General features: G+C 40.8%; 1 protein-coding gene across 1 annotated transcript in view; it reads left to right on the forward strand.

The window, feature by feature from the left end:
* Window positions 1-7,285: 7,285 nt before the first annotated feature.
* Window positions 7,286-15,005, forward strand: part of RAD52 (RAD52 DNA repair protein) — a 33,594-nt gene continuing 25,874 nt past the window's right edge. Inside the window, exon 1 of the mRNA XM_037064634.1 lies at window positions 7,286-7,846. The gene's annotated coding sequence lies outside the window, so the exon portion shown is untranslated. The remainder of the gene's footprint in view (window positions 7,847-15,005) is intronic.

Consider the following 15,005-nt stretch of genomic DNA (forward strand, 5'->3'; position numbering starts at 1 on the left):
TCAGGAAAGACTATATTTGTGTGTGTGTGTGTGTGTGTGTGTGTGTGTGTTTAATTAGTAGGGTCATAAGATAATTGTTTTTTTTTAAAGACCACCATACCGTTTGCACCATTTTATATTCCCACCAGCAATGCATAAGGGTTTCAATTTTTCTACCTCCTCACCAAGAGTTGGTATTTTCTGTGTATTAAATTGTAGCCACTGTAATGGATGTAGGGAAGCAGTTTTATTTACATAGTTTTAGACCATGCTTTTTTCATGGAACATGGTCTTAAGCACTCTTCCATGTCACACTGAAAATATGTGTAAAAAACCACATAAGACTGGTTTGGGGCTACTGAACTCCTTTAGCTTTTTCTTGTCTGGCAAGTCCTTATATGTCCTTCAATTCTAAATGGTAACTCTGTAGGGTAGAGTTATCTTTGTTGTAGGTCTTTGCTTTTCATCTCTTTGAATATTTCTTGCAAATTCTTCTGGCTTGCAAATTTTCTGTTGAGAAGTTAGCTGATGATTCTACGAGAGCTTCATGGTTAGAAAAGCTTCTAACTGCTTTTCTGTTGCTATTTCTAAGATTCTTTCTTTGTCTTTAAATTTCTGCATTTTCCTAAATTTTTCTAATTTTTACTTTAAAAATATTTTTATTTATTGATTTTAGAGAAAGAAAAAGAGAGTGTGTTTGTATGGAGAAATATCAATTTGTTGTTCTACCCACCTACACACCCATTGGTTGATTCACATATGTGCTCTGATCGATCATCAGACCCATAACCTCGATGTATTGGGACAATGCTCTAATCAACTGAGTTACCCGGCCAGGTCAACCTTTTGCACTCTAATTATGATGTGTCTTGGTGTGGTCCTCTTTGGGTTCATCTTGTTTTGGACTTTCTGTGTTTCCTGGACTTGTATGTCTATTTCCTTTATCAAGTTAGGGAAGTTTCCTATTATTATTTTCTCAAATAGGTTTTCAACTTCTCACTCTCTCTCTTCTCTTTTTGTCACCCCTATGATGCAAATGTTGCAATGCTTGAAGCTGTCCCAGAGGCTTTTTATACTATCCTCATTTTTTTTTTTGGATTCTTTTTTCTTTTGCTTTCCTGACTGGTTGCTTTTTTGCATCCTTACATTCCAAATTGCTGATCTGATTCTCATCTTCTTTATTTCTGACTGATTTTTTTTTGTTCTGTTGAAGTTCTCACAAAGTTCATTGAGCATCCTTATAGTCACTGTTTTCAACTCTGCATCTAGTAGATTGCTTCTCTCCATTTTGTTTATTTATTTTTTGTAGTTTTGTTCCGTTCTTTCATTTGTGACATGTTCCTTTGTCTCCTCATTTGGCAGCCTTCTGTGTAATAGATAAATCTGCTATGTCTCCTGGGCTTGGCAGAGTGACATAATGTAGGTATCCTGTAAGGTCCAGTGGCACAGCCTCTCTGTTCACCCAAGCTGGGCATTCCATGTACTTGTCCCCCATCACCTGGTGTGGGTTGTGTACATCTTCCTGTAGTTGTGCCTTGATTGCTATTGGCATAGCAATGGGAGGGATTTACCCCCAGTCCAATTTGCTGTAAGGACTGGCTGCAACCACTGACCAGTGTGGTGGATCAGCTGTGTAGTGTCCTACCCTACAGAGCAGGACTTACTTTAGCAACACTTTGACTCCTGCTGAGTACACACCTTGAGCAGGTTGCTTATGGTGGTGGTTGGGTGGTGTTTTGATGTGATCTGAGGTATCTTCCAGGTATGCTGGCTCTGGAGCCTCCCAGGAGGTACATACCAACATCATCCACCACCTGCGTTCTGCCTGAGGCCACCTGGTATACACTACAAAGACATCTTCAGATGATTGCTACTTGTCCTGGAGTTACCCAGTTAAGGCCAAGCTACAAACCAAGGCAGGATGCTGGGGCCACTTAGTGAGAGGTATGGGCATGCCAAGGCCAGATGCTGTTTGTTTGAGAGATTTTTAGGAAAGTCCGAAGTATGAGCCAAGACAGGCCATTTGTATGGAAAAGCCACTGGAAACAGCTTGGGTGGGCCTGCAAGTTGGTGGGGTGGGGTCTCTGGAAATGAACAGTATTGGGCAAATGGTATTAACCAGGTTGATGGAGACTCAGATATGGCACCAGCCTACCATCTTTGTTGGGGGAGGGCTCAGAAAAGAAATAATGGCCTCTACCAGTACTTCTGTTAGGCAGAAAGCTGCATCTCCAGCTCTGGACTTTGTGCATTTTGAGTTTCTAGCCTAGTGCTGGAGCTCATAGGAGGAGAGTCAGAATAAGTCTGTTTTTCAGCCTTTAAGAGGAATCTTGGGACTCCAGAAGTCCTCCAGATCAGCCATAATCTCTGCTGGTTTTTACAGCTGCAAGTTAGGGGGAATTTTCTATCTGATTGGAACCCTGGGCTGGGACCTCTGAGTCCTCAGGGGGGACCTCCACAGTGGAGATATCCTCCCCAATTTATACCTGCCACACGTGGGTGTATGACCAGCCCATTCCATGTCTCCACCCCTCCTACCTGTCTTGATGTGGCTTCTTCTTTAAATCCCTTTGTTGTAGGACTTACATTCAACTAGGTTTCAGGCATTTCTGGATAACAGTTGTTCTGTAGTTTAGTTTGATTTTGATGTGGTTGTGGGAGGATATGAGTACCACATTTACTTATGTTGTCATTCTGACTGGAATTCTCTATATTTTTAATATATATTGCCAGATTGCATTCTTGAAAAGTTGTATCAGTTTATATTCCTACTAGTAGCATCTGTTTATATTCCTACTACTAGTAGTGAGAGTATTGTCTACACTAAATATTATCAGAGAAAATTATATCAATGTGTTATCAGAAAGGGGACCAGCCTGGAGCAGGCCTTCTTAGGGTTGGCTGGTAGAATGTGGGTTCTTGACTTCATGCAGGAAAGATTTTTACAGCACGAGTCCAGGTGATTTTGAGAGTACATTTATTAAGGCTGGGGAGAGTGAAGTGAGGAAGGGCCTAGAATAGAAGCAGCAACATGAGAGAGCCTAGGTGGGGCTTCTTTGCTCTCTAGAGATGTTAGAGGAAAGAAGTAAGTTGAGTCAGGGCTGCTTGAGCTTCCTGAGAAGTGAGAAAAAAGAGAGGCTTGGAGACAGGTTCAGCGGGTCGGCCCAGGACAAGCTGCTGCTGCCTATGGCTGCCCTGGTTGTGAGTCTCATGGGGACCCTTAGAATTTGAAAGATGCATGCCTGTGGGGGGAGAGGGGGGGAAAGAGAGAGTGTGCACTGGGTCCTTTGTTTCGAGGGTTTTGAAAGGCTGGGAGTTTAGGGAAGGTATGCATCAGCTTTCCAGGTGTACCCTTTCAGGGCTGTGGTCTTTACTAATAGGCTGGTGCCAGGGCTGGGGTGGGTGGGACAGTTATTAGTTATTTGCAGCTGGTGTCACCCACCTGGTTTTGCTGCTTTTGGGGGCCTAGAGCTGAAATACAACTGAGGCCTAGATAATATCTCTAGGTAAATTGACTTTCTGTAAATTGCCTGGCTGTAAATTGCCTGGCCAGTTTGCTGCCTCGGTTTTCCCCTTTCACTTGCCAATGAATTTTCCTAGCTTATTACTATCATGCCTGAAATGTATGAACATCATACAAGGTCAGCAAGTATATACATCAACTGATAACAATGGGTAACTCTGAGAATAGGTCTGCTTTTCATGTATGAGTGGACAAAGAAATATTTTAATTTCCTAATTTAAAACAGAAATGGGTAAAATGATATACTTATTTTAATATGTATGCTTTTTACTTTTATTAAAGTTAAACCTTTTTCATATTTATTATATTTCTCCTTTTGTGAAATACCCACTAATTTCATTTGTCTATTTTTCTTGAGTTGTTAGGACTATTTATATATGAACTCTCTTTCCCATACATGGTAATAATATCCCCCCATCTTCTTATTTACTTTTAAAGTTTTGTTTATTTTCTACTTTCAGGAGTAAAACTTTTATACAGGTACTTACATTTATCCATGTTTACAATTTATTTCTCAACTTTTTTACTTTGAAAACTCTTCTCCATTCTGAGGTAGGATATTCATCTGTACTTTGTTTTTGTGTATCTGTATGTTTCAGATTTCACCCTTGAATTCAATTGTAATTTATTTTAGTATATATTTTGATAAGGAATCTAACCCAAATAATTAACTAAATGTCCCAACACCACTTTAAAAAGTAAAGATTCCTTTCTTGGTTGACTTGAAATGCCATCTTTATCAAATAAATTATTTATGCATTGGATCTAATTCTAGGGTTTCTACTCAGCTTCCCAAGGTGTTATTGGGAAGATTAGTAGTCATCCAGGAAAGGACTTGCCCAAAGCATCACTGCTTAGATAATGAACAGTCTAGTTAAAAGAGGTTTATTGAAAAAAACAATTTAAAAACATAAGAGAATTATTTTGTTATTCTTCATACTTAATTTAGGGGTGTGACGACTAAACTTTTAAATCTTATTTCTGATCATTGCTAACTGATGTGCAAGCTTCACCCAATAAGGTACAGTTCCCAGGGATATTCTAAGAACTTCTGCCTCGCAAGTCCCACACACTCATTTGCTTTCTGTCCTAGCTAATGTAAGAAGTCATCAGGTGATGAGTGGTGGTGTGCCTTGGTTTACTGTACTTGTCTGGGTGCCATCTATAAATGGCATCTTTTTTAATATATATATATATTTTATTGATTATACCATTACAGTTGTTCTATTCCCCCCTTTCATTCCCCTCCACCCGCACACTCCCTTCCCCACCATTCTCCCCCCCCCTTAGTTTATAACCACGTGTCTCAAGTTCTTTAGATTCTATATTTCCCATACTATTCTTGCCCTGCCCCCTATCTATTTTCTACCTACTGTCTATGCTGTTTTCTGTACCTTCTCCCCACTTCTCCTCCTCCCACTCCCCTGTTGCTAACCCTCCATGTGTTCTTCATTTCTATGGTTCCACTCCTGATCTAGCTGTCCTCTTAGTTTGCTTTTGTTTAAGGTGTGGTTGTTAATAACTGTGAGTTTGCTGTCCTTTCACTGTTCATATTTTTCATCTTTGTTTTCTTATATAAGTCCCTTTAGCATTTCATATAATAAGGGCTTGGTGATGATGAACTCCTTGAACTTGACCTTATCTGAGAAGCACTTTATCTGTCCTTCCATTCTAAATGAAAGTTTTGCTGGATAAAGCAATCTTGGCTGTAGGTCTTTGGATTTCATGACTTGGAATACTTCCTTCCAGCCCCTTCTTGCCTGTAAGGTCTCTTTTGAGAAATCCACTGACAGTCTGATGGGTACTCCTTTGTAGGTGACTGTCCCCTTATCTCTTGCTGCTTCTAGGATTCTCTCCTTCAATTTAGTCTTGGCTAATGTAATTATGATGTGCCTTGGTGTGTTCCTTCTTGGGTCCAACTTCTTTGGGACTCTCTGAGCTTCCTGGATTTCCTGGAAGTCTATTTCCTTTGCCAGACTGGGGAAGTTCTCCTTTATTATTTGTTCAAATATGTTTTCCACTCGTGGCTGTTTCCTTCCCCCTTCTGGTACCCCTATAATCCGGATGTTGGAACATTTAAAGATGTCCTGGAGGTTCCTAAGCCTCTCCTCATTTTTTTTGAATTCTCATTTCTTCATTCCTTTCTGGTTGGATGTTTTGTTCTTCCTTCTGGTCCATTCCATTGATTTGAGTCCCAGTTTCCTTTCCATCGCTATTGGTTTCCTGGACATCTCCCTTCATTTCAATTAGTTTAGCTTTCATATGTTCCTCTAATTTGTGACTATGTTCCTCTAATTTGTGACTATAATCTACCAGTTCTGTGAGCATCCTGATAAATAGTGTCTTGAATTGTGCTTCTGAGAGGCTGGCAATTTCTCGGTCGCTTAGAGTTATTGGCTCTGGGACTTTGAGTTCTTCTTGCGCCATCTTTTGGGCTGTTCGTGCCTATTATGTAGCAGGATCAGAGCCCTGGGTGTTCATCAGAGCAGGGCAACTCAGTCGCTGGGTTGTGACATTGTATGTGGGGGCGGGGTCAAAGAGGAGCAATGGCGTCCAGTCTGGCGCCTCCCACCGCCGCAGCCACAGGTTTCACAGCTGCCACCGTCACCGGTGCCCTTGCGTTTTGTCCCACTGCACGCGCGTGTGCCACCGCCGTCAGCCCTCCACCACTGGGCTCACCCTCCGGGGCCCACGCAGTCCGTCTCTCTGTGCACGAATGTGCGACTGTGGTCAGTCTGCCCCACACCCTGACTGGGTCCAGGCCACCCGCATGCCTAGGTCTGGGGATCTTTCCTGCCCAACCCCACTCCGCTGCTGGCTCTGCCCCTCTTACCGCCTGGGTTGAATGGTTTGTTGTCGGGCTTCCATATAATTCAATTTTCTTTCTTTGGCTGTGTCTTTGTTCTCCAAACCTTTGTTGTATTCAAACTTGGTTGTGGGAGAAGGCACAGTGTTTCCACCTATGCCTCCATCTTGGCGGAAGTCTCCTGGCATCTTTTTTTTTTTTTGTAAAAATTTGTTGATGTATGGGTGGGAGAAGGGTAAAGACACATTGATTTGTAGTTCCACTCATATATGTATTCATTGGCTCTTTCTTATACGTGTCCTGACCAGGGATGACTGCCAACCTCGGCATATTGGGACAAACAATCTAACCAACTGAGCTACGTGGCCAAGGCTGACAACCTTCTCTTAATAAGACTTAAAATCATGGTTTTCGTTTCTTGCCATACCCCTAGAGTGCAAGGGTAGGTATTGAGAAGTTTTTTCCCCACCTCACAGTTGCATTCTAACTCAGGAATGGGTTTGTGCAGTCCTGCAGGAAGACATGCTTAGTGGGCCCTAAGAGGCTCTAGCGCATTTTCATGGAAAGCGCCCCAACCCAGGGTCAGCGGAGATCTGGGTTCCGCACAACAAGGGGGAGCGGAACCTAGTGGCACAACCACTAGGGTGGCACAACCACTAGGGAACGGAACCTAGTTCCGCACAACCTAGTGGTCAGCACCGGCTCCCAGCTTGCTGTAAGGGCTTTCGATAGACTGCTTTGTGGCTGTTCACGTTGGATTTGATTTACGGCTTTCTCCTACTCTTTCTGCCCCAGCTCCGGGCTCGCCTTCACCTTGGACTTTCTTCCCAGAGTGCCCTTGCACTTCTTTCCCAGTCGCCTCTGCAGGACTTTATCTAAACTCCCTTTCTCTGGTGTTTAGCCAAGATCAAGCTCCCTGCGTGCACGGGAGAGGGTAGGGCCCACTGGGGTAATTCCGGCTGGGGACTGTGGACCTGGGGCGTCTCAGGTTCGGAGTGGAGTACCGGAGTGAGGGTGGAGCTCATCCTGCGGATCCCAGCATAGTGACCTGAGTCCAGAGGCCTGTAGTCAAGTACAGGACGGGTTCAGGATCACGGCTTCCTGGAGTTTGTTTAGGAGAGGCAAAGATGCAGGAAACTTGCACCAACATCCATAGTAGAAACCCCAGGCGCCCACCACAGGGCGAGGCCAGCCCACTGTTAGCTGTGGCGTCCCTTAGCGGGCGTGTCGCCACTGAAGGCTGCTTGTTGACCGGAGTGAAGGGTGCTGAGGTTTGTGTCAGCTGAACAGAGCTGGCAGGAGGGGCAGTGGTTTGGAGGGAATGACCCACTGAAAAGGAATTTGACAGTTTGGCCATGTACTCATCCTTTTAGATCAGTTTTTAAAAAATTGAGCTACAATTCATATACAATTAAATGTATCCTTTTAAAGTGCGCAATTCAGTGGCTTTTAGTATATTCACATGGTTGTGCAACCACCATTATATAATTCCAGAACATTCTTGTTACCCTGAAGAGAAACTAGGAACTCATTAGCAGACACTTCTAATTTCCCCTTGCCCCCAGCCCCACTAATCTTTTTGTCTCTATGAATTTGCCAGTTCTAGATATTTAACATAAGTGGACTTATACAGTATTTGTCCTTTGTGTCTGGTTTATGTCACATAGTATAATGTTTTCGAGGGTTGTAGCATGTGTCAGTAATTCACTTTTTTTATGACTGAATAATACAATAATCAGTTGTAGGGATATACCACATTTTGTTTCTCCATCAGTTTATGGGCATTTGGGGTTTTTTCTTCACTTTTTGCCTTCTTAGCCCTTTTAAGGTATATTCTTTCACAGAACTCCTAGTCTGAGGTACAAACATTTTAAAACTAAATTTAATTCTGGGATTGGGTCAAGTGTTTCACTGATCTCAGATTAGGAAAGTTCGTCTTTTTAAAGTCATCTCAGTTCAGCAGATTAGACCATTCATTGTAGTGGTTACTGCAAGAAGTTCTCATCAGAGATGCTGCTGTGTAATATATGCATGGCATGTCGTGTGTGAATTAGGTGTGGTTGGAGGTGAGTGTGTATGAAAATGCAACTGAGATAGCTGTGGAGAGCGTTTTTATCTTTAACCACCCCCCACCCCCCGCCACACACACACACATACTGGGGCCTGGACTACTGTGGCTCAGTTGGTTGGAGTGTCCTCCAGCAAAGCAGAAGGTTTCAGATTTGATTCCCAGTCAAGGCAGATGCCTGGGGTGGGGTCTGGTCCCCAGTCCAGGGGTTTGCGAGAGGCAGCCCATGGATGTTTCTCTCTGTCCCTTCCCATTTCTCTAAAACGGCAGATCAATAGGCAGACCCTAAAATCAATAGGCAGATCCTCTAGTGAGGATTTTAAAAAAAGCCCACAGTTGATCTTTATGAATTTATTTGCTAAGATTTCTTTGAAACCCCAAATCGATACTCAGGGCACTTTTGTGTATGTGCACAGTGCTAAATAATTTGAGTTACCCAATGTGCCTGTTTGCAGTTGAGGTTAAACCAGGGGATGCTCTGCCTTCTTGTTTCAACTCTCATACTGGAAATGAGAGTCCTTGTTGCGGGTATATTTAATGCCAGGGGTGGGTTTTTTTTCATATTTTGTGCTTTTTGTTAGTGATTTCACTGTATAGAAAGAACTCCAATCATATTGCTGAAATGCTGTCTTTTGTTTATGTGCTAGAAGGCTATGATGTGCCTTGCAAAGACAAGCTTCCTTCAGATAAGCTTTGTTCAGCAGAGAATTCCATGTTAGTGAATCAATAATATATATTAAATAATGTGCCAGTAAACAGAAACACACATAAAACAAGGTTATGTATTGACTGGTTGGTGAAATGTTGTGTCTAGAGACTTGCAGGAACCTAACCCTGTATTTCTCCTAGGAGCAATGGTTCAGTATTTGATAATTCAGCATTCATGGAACATAACTACTGTGAATAACGAGAATTGACTGTGTAACCAATTTAAATATTCAAGGCAGAAAGCCTAGTGTGAATATTCTTAAATCTCTGTGCCTTTTAACATTTTTTCCACTTCAGGTATTCATTTTTAATACCATACTGGCAGATTTGAAGTGGAGAGAAGCTAAAATGTTCTTCATACTATGTGTCAGCTAGGGACTATGTTAAGTGCTGGAAATTCAGTACTTAGTATATGTCCTCTCTGTTCTCAAATGACTGAGTTAGGATTATGTGTGATAGTGATTTCATGTATGTCTAAAATGCTCTGGGAACACAGGATGAATTCTATTTAGAGTGTAGTTAGGAGATGACATTTTGACATATAGTTCCTTCTTTTTACTTAAAAAAGATTTTTTTCTACTCTTGTTGGAGTAAAAACATTTTTTTGTATCACAATTATAGCAACCTGTGTATAAATAAAAATAAAAGGGAAAAACCCTCGATATCCAAGCCTACTATTGATCCCCATCCATCACTAAATTTTGTCAGTTCTGCCTCCTGTAATATGTATTCAGAGGTCATCCTTTCTCTCCATTTCCATAATCTTTGAGACTTTGTCTCCATATGGACTGTTGTAACATAGACTCCTAACTGACTGTCCCTCAATTATTCACTGTTGACAGAGAGCTTTCCGAGTCATAAAAATAATCTTATCATTCTCAGCTTAAAATTTCCATTGTTTTCCATGGTTTACAAACTGAAGTTCCAAGCTTTTGAAGGTGGCTTCTATTACCCTTCGTGGTTATGCCCCCTCCTTTATTTGATGAAGAGAAAAGAAGTCAGACAAAAGAGGAAGACTTCCTTATATAATATGACTCATGCCCTTTTCTTCCTTCCTCCTTCCATGTGTAATTAGAAATGCTTTTGGTATAAGGAAGTGGATAAAAATAAAAATGTTTCCCAGTCTTGTTTATCTTTTTAATATTTCTTGAATTTATCTATTCCAGGTCATAGCCACTACCCTAATTCAAGTTCTTTTCCCTTACCTTCATTTTTTTTCTCCTACATGTCTTTTTGGTCATATGTTTTTATTTCTCGGGGAAAATACCTATCAGAAGAAATCTTGGGTCGCATGGCAGATGCATATTTAATTTCTTAAGAAGTGATCAGATTTATTTCCAGAATCATGAAGCTATAAGGCTTCTAGAAAATATAGAAGAATATCCTTTTGACTTGGGAGTACGCAAAAGATTTCTTAGCCAAGACTCAGAGAACAAAACCACTGCCCCTCCTGCCAGCTCTGTTCAGCTGACACAAACCTCAGCACCCTTCACTCCGGTCAACAAGCAGCCTTCAGTGGCGACACGCCCGCTAAGGGACGCCACAGCTAACAGTGGGCTGGCCTCGCCCTGTGGTGGGCGCCTGGGGTTTCTACTATGGATGTTGGTGCAAGTTTCCTGCATCTTTGCCTCTCCTAAACAAACTCCAGGAAGCCGTGATCCTGAACCCGTCCTGTACTTGACTACAGGCCTCTGGACTCAGGTCACTATGCTGGGATCCGCAGGATGAGCTCCACCCTCACTCTGGTACTCCACTCCGAACCTGAGACGCCCCAGGTCCACAGTCCCCAGCCAGAACCACCCCAGTGGTTTTTCTTTCTGTCTTTAAAAGAAAAAGATAAATGAGATTACTTCAAAATTTACAATTTTTATCAAAGACAACTCTAAGAAAATGAATGGGCAAGTGCTGAAACCTACCTGACAAAGGGCTGATATCTAAGGTATCATTGGTTTCCAGGCCTTCAACTAGTTGTCTGTAACCTGCACTCACCCTCTAGTCTCTGGCTCCATCTTCGAGTTTTTCCCCCTTTTCATGAAGGAGGGTAGTATGTGTTTGCAGCACAGTAGTTTTATCATCCTGTTGCCCACCAACCATTTGTGTGAGTTCTAATTTCTTTACATCCTTGCCAACTTTGGGCATTGTCAGTCTTTATTTTTAGCTATTCTGGTGGCTAAAGAGCAGTATGTCACTATGGTTTTAGTTTTAGTTGTTGATTAGAATGACATTGAGCACTTTTTCCTGCACTCGCTGACATTTGTGTATATTCCTTTGTGAAATGCCTATTTAGATCTTTTGCCCAATTTTATTATTGAGTTGTAGGAGTTCTTTATATATCCTTTGTATATCCTGGATATTGTCTGTTGTGGTTGCCTAATTACTTTCATAGCATTTTTAGTAAGAAAAGTTTTATGTTTTGATGAAGTCGTATTTACATTTTTTAACTATGAAGTTACTGCTTTCTGAGTACTATTTAAGAAGTCTTGGCCATTATCAGGTTATGAACACATACTTTTTTATTTTCTTCTCAATATTTTCTAGGTTTAGCATTTATCTTTAGGCCTCTGATCCATCTTCAGTTTTTGTAAATAGTGTGAAAATATTTTATGAAAAATAATAAATTTTGCCCTGGCTGGTATAGCTCAGAGGATTGAGCGCAGGCCTGTGAACCAGAGGATCGAGGTTCAATTCCCAGTGAGGGCACATGCCTGGGTTGCAGGCCAGTTCCCAGCAGGGGACACACGAGAAGCAACCATACATTGATATTTCTCTCCTTCTCTCCTTCCCTTCCCCTCTAAAGATAAATAAATAAAATCTTTAAAAAATTAAAAAATTTCCCCACATACATTGTTGTTCCAGTATTATTTGTTGAAAATTCCATTGTGCCCTAGCCAGGCAGCTCAACTGGTAGGAGTGTCATCCCAAATGGTCATGGGTTCAGTTCTGGTCAGGGTACATACCTAGGTTAGGGGTTTGGTCCCTGGTTGGGTGCATGTGGGAGGCAACCAAACGATGTTTCTCTCTCACCTTGATGTTTCTCTCCCTTTTTCTCTCTCTCTCTCCCCTTTCTTCTTCCTCTAAAATCAATAAACATGTCCTTGGGTGAGGTTAAAAAAAGCTATTGTATTGCATTGGTACCCTTATTAACATTCAGATGACTGTATAAATAACAGTTGATTTCTGGACTCTCTTGTTTAAATTTTTTTTTATTTTTTGGGGAGGAGAGAGAAACATTCATTTTGTTGTTTTGCTTATTATGCATTCATTAGTTGTTTCTTGTATGTGCTGTGGCTGGGAATAGAACTGCAGCCTTGGAATATCAGATGATGGCCAGTCAGGGCTGTGGACTCCCTTGTTTGTTCCACTGATCAGTCCTTATCAGTACCATAGTACTGAATTGGATTGGCCAAAAAGTTCGTGTAGCTTTTTCTGCATGATGACTCTAGTAGTGTTTAGTTGTCTTTAACTTAATTCCAAATAATTTTGTTGGATTGTATTGTGACAGCTGTCATAGCAGCATTTAAAAAGTTTATCAAGTTGGTGAATTTTTGAGCTCTGGCTGGTGTAGCTTGGTGAATTGAGCATGGGCCTGTGATTACCAGTCAGGACACATGCCTGGGTTTCAGGCCAGTTCCCCAGTAGGGGACACATGAGAGGCAACCACACATTGATGTTTCTCTCCCACTCTTTCTCCTTCCCACCCCCTCTCTCTAAAAATAATAAATAAAATATTTTTTTTAAATTGGTGAATTTTTGTGCAGCCATTTTAATATTGAAGATGGAAGACTATATGTAACATTTTTGGTGTATTATACTTTATTACTTCAAGAAAGGTAAAAACACAACTGAAATGCAAAAAAAAGATTTGTGCAGTGTATGGAGAAGGTGCTGTGACTGATTTTTAATGTGCCATTTTTCTCTGAATGTATCAGAAGTGTTTTGTGAAGTTTCTTGGTACTATTGACATCTTGGCTAAGTAATTCTTTACTGTGGGGTTGTTGTATGCATTGGGAGATGTTTAGCAACACTCCTGGCCTCTATTGCCCTCAAGAAGCCAATAGTGGGAGATAGCTAACATAATCAAAATATCCAAATCAGTAAAGTTATTGGTGAAAATGAAAACTGCTGTATCTTTTTTTATGGAGAAAAGTAAAAAGACTTTTTGGCCTACCCAGTAATTACTGTGGTGTTATCATAAGTCTTGAAATCATGTAGTGTAGGTGAACAACTTTGTTGTTGTTTTTGAAGTTTGATTTGGATACTTTAGATCCCTTGCATTTTCCACATAAGTATCAGAATCATCTTATCAGTTGCTCCAAAAAATACCAATAGGCTTATGATTGGGATGGCATGGAATCTTTAGATTAATTTGGGAAGTTAACATCTAAACAGTATTAAGTCTTCAAATATATGAACATGGAACATCTCCCTTTTTATTTAGATCTTCTTTTTGTTAGTACTATTTTGTTTTCAGTGCAGCGGTCTTACACATCTTTTGAAAAATTTACTTCTAAGTGTTCTTTTAAAACTCTGTTGTCATTAGAGCCATTATTTGTATTGTTACTCTGTTTATAATGTGCCATTTTTCTCCTACTGCTTTCAAGATATTCTCTTTATTTTCGGTTTTAGCTGTTTGTTTATGATGTGTTTAGGTGTGGTTTTCTTTATGTTTATCCTGCTTTGAGGTTTGCTGAACTTCATTTATGCTTGTCTCCCAACTTGGGAAATTCCAAGCCATTATTTTTTTAAATATTTTTCCATTCTCTTTAATCTCTTCTTTTGGGACCTCATTTATGTCCTTATTAACTATTTTGATTTTATCCCACATAACCCTGAAGCTGTTTCATTGTTTTCAGTCTTCAAGTTAACTGACTCTTTTTTTATCTCTAATTTTTTTTGCTCTGTCAACAGGATTGACAGTTGAGATGATTTATGAGATTCCTGATTTGAGAGCAGTTCCTGTTGCTTTATAAGTGTAGTGAGTTAGAGGCTTTTGCAGGGGGGAGATGGTGGCATTTCCTTTGACGTCGAATTTTCTCTTGTATTACACAGGATTCTGATGTCCTGTCCTTTTCCATTCACAGAACAGTTTCAGAGGGATTCACACCTTCCTTTACTCCTCTTCTCTACAGAAACATTGACTTTCCAAGACTGCCTTGTTGAGTTATAGACCACTCTGGGCTACCAGAGCTCTTTGTCAGTATCTTCATGCTTCAGGGGGGATTTCTTTGTCCAGCAATGATTTTAATTCCACTTAGGCTCTCCATCATCCTCTTCTCTCTTTTAAGCAGTTCCCTTCCCACCTGGGGCCCACCTTGCTCTTTGTAATGTAAAGACTTGGGATGAGAGTTTGAGAAATATCTCCACCAGAAATTGATGGTTACTTTTTTTACCTCCAGGCTAGTTGAAGCTTGTAGTGTTTTCAGTCTTCTAATTATGTTAGAAGATACAGGATATTTGTGATTTTAGTAGTTTTCTTGTTTGTATAGTTTTTTTTTTCTTCAATTTTTTTATTTAATTATTTTTCAAGTACAGTTTTCTGTCTATTACTCCCATCCCATCCCACCCCCCATCCTCCCCCCTCCCTCCCATTTCCACCCTTCTCAGTTGTTGTCCACGTATCCTTTATATAGGTTCCTCTAAATCCCTCCCTTATTTCCCCTGAAATTCCCTCCCCTCTCCCCTCTGGTCACTGTCAGCCTGTTTTCTATTTCAGTGTCTTTGGTTATATTTTGCTTGCTTGTTTGCTTTGTTGTTTAGCTTCCTGTTAGAGGTGAGATCATATGGTATTTGTCCTTCAACACCTGGCTTATTTCACTCAGCATAATGCTTTCCAGTTCCATCCATGTTGTTGCAAAAGGTAGGAGCTCCTTCTTTCTTTCTGCAGCATAAAATTCCATTGTGTATATGTACCATAGTTTTTT

The sequence above is a fragment of the Sturnira hondurensis genome, unplaced genomic scaffold (assembly GCF_014824575.4).
Source record: "Sturnira hondurensis isolate 20B ecotype Veracruz unplaced genomic scaffold, ASM1482457v3 Scaffold0015509, whole genome shotgun sequence".
NCBI classification, from domain to species: Eukaryota; Metazoa; Chordata; class Mammalia; order Chiroptera; family Phyllostomidae; genus Sturnira; species Sturnira hondurensis.